Consider the following 7,091-nt stretch of genomic DNA (forward strand, 5'->3'; position numbering starts at 1 on the left):
TACAACACCCACAAATACCTAAAGCTTGAATCTTGTAGCTCTTGATGAATCCTTGAAGCTTGTGTGAGAAATTCTATGAATACCCAAAAGAAAACTAAAACTATTATGAAAAATGGATGAGAAGGAGGAGAGGAGAGGAGAGAGAGCAGCCCAAAGGGGCTGCCTCTATTTGGTGTGTGCGGCAGGTGGTCTAGGGTTGTTCCCGTAGAGAATGAATTGATGATTATATATGGCAACTGCTACACGTGAGAGAGATAGGGAATGATGCTGGGTTGTGCGTGTGACTGTGAGCTTCATGGTCGAGAGAGAAAGAGTGATTGGCCGGCTATTGTGAGAGCCCAAAAGGAATGGATCACGTCTCCGTCTCATGGACCACTAGCATTCATATAATTAAACATTGGTTTAATTAAGAAATCAGCTGCATGCCATGTGTCAAGGCTCTAGTGGCATCCAATCAATTAAAGCAAAGCATGCATGTCCACGTTTTTTTTTTTTTTTTTTTTTGAAACAAGGGCCGATGTGGCTGCCCTCAGGCCTTCATAAATGAAACCGACGAATACAAGGGGGGGACAAAGAGCCTAAACCCCATATTACAATCTGCATCAAGAGTACATCCAGAAAATAAGTCAATAGACGACTCTACTAAACACTTGTATTCCAATTCACACCAACTAGCAAAAAACACGCTCCAGACGGTTCTATTTGCTACCAAGCGGTGACACGACGGAAAGATTACTTGATCTGTAACTCTAATACAGCAAAGCATAATGTCACTTCTCCCAGCTTTCCTATCATGTTGCCACTGGAAACTACATCCAGTGGCAAGAAGTCTCACCCTGCCACTAGGAGGCAGCAACCATTTGACAACGCCAGTAAATCGCCGCCAACCTAGAGCAGACAAGGCACAAAGATTGCACCCACGGGCAAAAAGCCCAACTATCCCTACACAACGAGTATAGGGACTTATTACGCGCAAAACAACCCACAAACTGCAAACAACTAAATAAACAAAGCAACCACTGGAAACAAAACAAACAGAAATTAAAAAACAGCAGCAAAGCCCAAAAGCGGAAGCCCGGCCCATCCACCATCTCTCCCAAGGGCCCAACGCAGAAGCCCACCAAGCCAGCATCGACACGCCGGAATCAACACCACCCTGAGATCGAGATCTCAGCCACCGCCCCCCAGCCCGCTTATGTCGCAGGACCACCACGAACCGCCGTCGGCCACCCGCGTCCCAGAGCCACACCAACTGCTTCAGAGACACCACGGAACCACACCGCCGGCAATCCGCATCCCAGAGCCACCCCAACTGCTCCAGAGACACCACGGTACCACGCCACCGGCCATCCACGGCCCAGAGCCACACCAACTGCTCCAGAGACACCGCGGAACCACGCCGCCGGCCATCGGCGCCCCAGAGCCACACTAACTGCTCCAGAGACACCACGGTACCCCTCCTGCAGACCCACGACCAAGATCCGGACGGGATAGGTCGACATGGATCCTCCCAAAACCAGATCTGACCAGTTATCTCCCACCGTGGACCAAGCTTCAGCTCATAAGGCTTGCTATTCACCCAAACCAACATCCTCTCCCGGGCCGGAACGCAGCGGCAAGAGCACCGCCGGCGTTCGGCCGGGAGAGATCGCACTCGCCCTTTTCTCTTCTTTCTCGCGCGTGAGGCGCGTTCCCCTTTTCTCTTGGTTCTCTGGGTGTTTATTTACTCAACTCCACGTTTAGGGTTTAGGGTTTAGGGCCTAAACCCTAAACCACGTTTTCTTCAATTAACCTAAGGTTAGGTTAATTAAGCCAATGTAATTCTACCACCATTTTCATTATCGTCTTTTCATTTCTTCCTTGACGTCGTTGACCACGTTGAGAATTTTTTATTTTGTCAACAACTCCAGTTTGCTCCGCTTTTACACCAATTTTTCTCGGTTTCCGTAATTTCGCTTATTTCCTATAAAATAAATAAAAGTGGATTAGTTACGTAATAATTGACATGAGGATTAGCTTAATTCTAGTGTTTTAGATACAATTAGACGCATATAAATGTGTATAATCAATAACATACATGAATATTACATTTTGTTAAGAGAAGAAAACATAACCATCTCAAACTTTTTTCGACAGAAAATCAAACTACTAAGCTCATAACCACTTGTATTCTCGAGGGAAAAGTGTGGCGATTTTCTTGGTAGTAAATTTAACGTCCATCAAAATCAGAATTGGAGATGCCATTTACAGATACCACCACTTCCGGTCCGTTTCCACCTATAGTAGTTGTGATGACATTTCTTTCTGTACAAAATGCTGGTTTTGTAGGTATCGGCAATGACATGCTTTCATTAGTTAGCATAGATATCACATCTAACATCTTTGGTCGGCTGGCTGCATTTTCCTCTACGCAGAGCAAACCAACATGGATGCACCTCAAGAAATGATCTTTATCACATGAATCACCAAGTGTTGGATCCATTCGTTCTAGTCCTGCACCTTCTTTCCATAATACCCATGCCTGAAACAAGACCACATTCGTTTAGAATTTTATAATCACTGAACTCTCCCACTCCTACAAGAAGAACAAAGATTTGTTTGACATACATAGCCAACTAAATTGAGGGCGCGATCATCATTGTAGAAACTGTTGTTTCTTCTACCACTTAGGATTTCAAGTATCAACACACCGAAACTATAGACATCAGATTTTATGGAAAATTTTCCCCCCATAATATACTCAGGGGACATATAACCACTGCACCAAAATGAGAAGACGAATTCGTTAGTACAACTACATTAACAAATGGATGCTTAACAACCAAAAACAAAATATCAGAACTGTTCACTTACCGTGTGCCAACAATCTTCATAGTATTTGTTTCTTGTTCATCATTCGTGAAAATCCTTGCCATTCCAAAATCGGAAATTTTGGGGTTCATGCTTTCATCAAGTAGAACATTACTTGCTTTCAAATCTCTATGAATTACTCTCATTCTGGAATATTTGTGCAAGTAAACCTTGAGCAATTCCTTCAATTATGTTGAAACGGTTGTTCCAGTCTAACTGCTGGCATCTAGTTGAATCTGTCCAATTGGTACAATCGGATTAAATCAGATCACAAATAGATAAATGAAAGTAATTAAGCAAGGAGTTAGATTAAGGTAATAACCAAATAAAAAGTAGTCCAAGCTTTTGTTTGGGATGTACTCGTATATCAACATCCTCTCTTCACCATGAATGCAAAATCCAAACAACTGAACAAGATTTGTATGCTGGAGTTCATATATAAGTATCAATTCATTCTTAAACTCGTATATTCCCTGCCCTGAATGTTTTGAAAGCCTTTTCACTGCTATTTCTTGTCCGGTCACCAATTTCCCCTGAATATATAATGTTTGCAGTAATCCAAAAGAGGAAAAAGTAATGAACTAATAACCATATAGCTTTTCAAATAATAACTTGCATTATTCAAAGCCTTCCCTTATAAACAGGTCAAAAACCTCCTTCTCCGAGCTTATTTTCATTAGAGAAGTTGCAAGTGGCAGCTGTAATAGATGCATAACTAAATACACTTAAATCTTGTCCCCTCTTTCCATCACTTTGAAGCCCATTAGCATCAGTAGGTCTATTAGATTTCATGCTGTTCAGCATATCCTGGATATTTGTTTGGTTCTCACCTATTAAGATTAATGCAGATAATTATCATTTCTATTCGCAAAAGCAACATCAAAAAACAGGTGTACATAATAATCTTTAAAGAAACTAATACCTGTAAGTTTTCTTTTTCGTATTAGGTAGCAGATGCTGCAAAGCACCAGCGCCAGAAGAACAGCCGCAATTGCAATACCAATCCATATCCACTTTTGTGATGCATCTACAGTGAAAAACTATTAACTATATATATAGCTCAAGCTGTATATTTTAGTTACATCATTTTGCATAACTAGTTAAGTAGACTAACCAATTATGTTTCTTCGAGATTGCGGTTTATACGTAGGGACTAGTCCTGGTATAATATATTTAGTTGCAGAACTATCCGGATCTTCAAGGACCTGAGAATACTTTACACTCCATAATCGACATCCAGTCTGATTATCAAAGAGAAATTCAAAACCAAGGCAGTCACAGTCCATCCAACAAGTAGCCATACATTCATAAATCCCATATCGACTTGAATTTGTCTCCTCCCATGTTGAATTGATAGACATGTTCATACTGATCGGTCTAAAGGAGCGCCTTTCTGTCGGCTGAATAAATGCACCAGAGGATGTTGCCACAGGACAATAAAGAGTGGCCCGGCCACTCCATCTCTGGCACGTCCCACCAACGGAGTTATAGCCGTCGACAGAGCTATAGGTGGTGTGATAATTATAGCCATCACAGTCACCTGCTGACCCAATAGAAATGTTATAGTCAACATCATAAAGCTCCCCACCTGTGTCTAGCACCCAGGCTGATCTGCCATTTGGATCACCAACGACAGTGTAACTGAAGTAGTCTCCATTCTCATATGAAACCATGCTAAAATTATAGACCTTGGATTTATTACGGAAATTAGCATACTCGTATCTTCCACTTCTCAATGTTTCGCTAGTCCACCAAAGATCCCCGTTTCTCCTAACTTGCAATTGGCGTGTGCCGGAATCCCAATAAAGGCTGAAAGACCCTGGCCCCCGGCTGTTCTGATTTTCCTGCCAACTCCAAATCGACATACTGTTGCTAGTTATACTTAGACCAGCATCAAAACCTAATTTCATCCCCGGCCTAAGAGCCACATTAGGACCATCAAAGCTTTGCCACAACGGAGAGTTTGAAACGTTCTGATTGACCTCTCGTAGGACTAAATTGCCAGAATCTAACAGGGTAGCCACAACATTATTGGTACTATTATCATGAAAAGGGGAGTAAAGAACGATGGGATTCTTGCCTTTCAGGGTAATTTGCAGGACAGTTGTGTTCTTGTCCAAGGTGAGAAGCGCCGACGAAGGGTCTGAAATCGGAGTGTGCAGGTTGGCAACCCAAACCGCATAGTTCTTGCACCTCAGAATGAGGTAGCCGGAGTTGAAACCCAACGTAAACTCCCCCGAAGCGGAGACCATAAAGCTCGAGGAATTGAGGGCCTCCCCTGGATTAAGCGTGTCTCCAATGAACAGTGCAGCTGCAACATGACAAGTCCAGAAGCTTGAGAAACTGATGAGCAAGCACAATAAGATGATCATTGGAATGCTGTTAAGCGTTAACCATGGAGGGTCAAGGGTTGCCTTAATTATTTGAAAAATCAAAGATTTCAAATAAAATATACGAGTCCGAGTTTCAGTAGAAAGTTCATGGAAGACTTTTTGACTTCCTCAAAGGCGGCGAAACGTCTTAGGTACTCGGAATATGATTTTCACGCGACTCTGCACTCGAACGAAAATAAGATGGCAACGACTGAGCAGGTAATCGGTTGCTATCCTCCTCTATTTTTGGTAGGGACAGTCTCACCGCCTATGCTTTCCTCACTGGAGTCGCCCGCATCGTATCCGATCCCAACCCGACCAGGTATTCGCTTCCGTTCTATTCTGCTCAGAAATATCAAATGTAATACCCAAAGAGAAAACTAAATTAACAAATAAAGTTCCAATCTTTGAACGATTTCAGCCTAAAACTCTTAACTTTGATGCCCTCTTTCTTCACAACTGATAGTAAATGCAAAGTTCAGAACATTTAGAAATGAATAATCTTAATAATAGTATGAGTTCTCCAATTGAGTGCTGTGCTACTGTGTCCACTTTCCTCTATTCTATATTTGGTTAACTCTGTTTATTGTGTGTTATTGATTTGGAAAATGCAAAAATGGGTTGCTGGTTGTTTGATTTTGAATCAATAGCATTTGTTTCAATTTGCTCTACTCTTAAAAGAGATAAAGAAACAGGAAGTTGTGGGTCTGAAAAATTCTAGCATTTTGATGTTCTTGTAGAGTCTAATGGGTTCTAGATGTAAAGAGAAGACCCCATGTCCAAGATAGTATTAGCTTCAGGCTTCCCTAAGCCGATCGGGTTCTTAAGGATTTCTATGTCTGTGTAGAGTACTTTTCGCAGTGGAAGCAGAACAAAACAATGAGATTAATCGGGTGTGCTTTTGAGAGCCGTTATTACAAATTTACAGTGGCAAAAGATAAGCAGTGGTTTTAGTTGAGTATGGAGGAGGGATTTTACTTATGCTATTGTATTGTGTAAAATGCCAAAAGAAAGTTGAAGATAAGTGTCCCAAGAGTGATAACTAGCTTGGCAGAGCATGAGATTCAGAAGAGCGTTGTTTCCTTATTCTTATAAGACTTATTCTCATCTTAGATTGAAAAGTTGGGGTGTCATGCCAGGAATTACATATGGTGTGGGCTTTGTTGCCAACCGTCATCATCCAGCTGTGGTTTATTCTGAATATGCGGTGATTGTGTTATCTGAGGAGATGGCGATGCAAATAAGCGAATGAGGGTGTGATCTGATATACATTGCAATACTTTGTGGAGGTGTTGTGAAGACATTGCTAGTTCTTGATATCAGCTGAAATGGTCATAGTGCAAACTCCCCACCATATTTGGAGAGGTATACTATTGAAGAGTGCCGATCACAAGATGGAATCCAGAACAATACTGTGAAGATCAGCCAGTAGTTGAAACTGAAAGGAATAAGTCAGAAATATAATCTTTTTTCGTCACTTTAAACTATACTGCTATCAAGTAAAAGGTATGCTTCCTCCTTAGCTAGAATCAGCAGCTATTGATGTGCTAAATATGTATGCAATTGAACTTCTATCTATTCTTACTGAATACAATCACCGCTTTGATTAACTTCCTCTACACTTCCTTGTACAGTAACTATATGATTTTCAACACATAGACCCTTGAGTAGTAGTATCTGTTACGTTAGATCTGGTTCTTCTTATGGGACTGTACAAGATTAAATAGGCACTACATTACCCTTGTACCATGAATGCAGTATCTGTACTGCCATGTGGCTGGGTAGATATCTCTTGATCATCAGTCTCATTGGATTGATCCTCCATTGGCTTCTCTTGTGGACAGAAGAGAGGTTATTTGGAGGCATTTT

General features: G+C 41.6%; 1 pseudogene; it reads right to left on the minus strand.

The window, feature by feature from the left end:
* Positions 1-2,127: 2,127 nt before the first annotated feature.
* Positions 2,128-5,366, minus strand: LOC133728640 (G-type lectin S-receptor-like serine/threonine-protein kinase At1g67520; annotated as a pseudogene).
* Between the last annotated feature and the right edge of the window lie 1,725 nt (positions 5,367-7,091).

This window comes from Rosa rugosa, chromosome 2 (assembly GCF_958449725.1).
Source record: "Rosa rugosa chromosome 2, drRosRugo1.1, whole genome shotgun sequence".
Classification (NCBI taxonomy): domain Eukaryota; kingdom Viridiplantae; phylum Streptophyta; class Magnoliopsida; order Rosales; family Rosaceae; genus Rosa; species Rosa rugosa.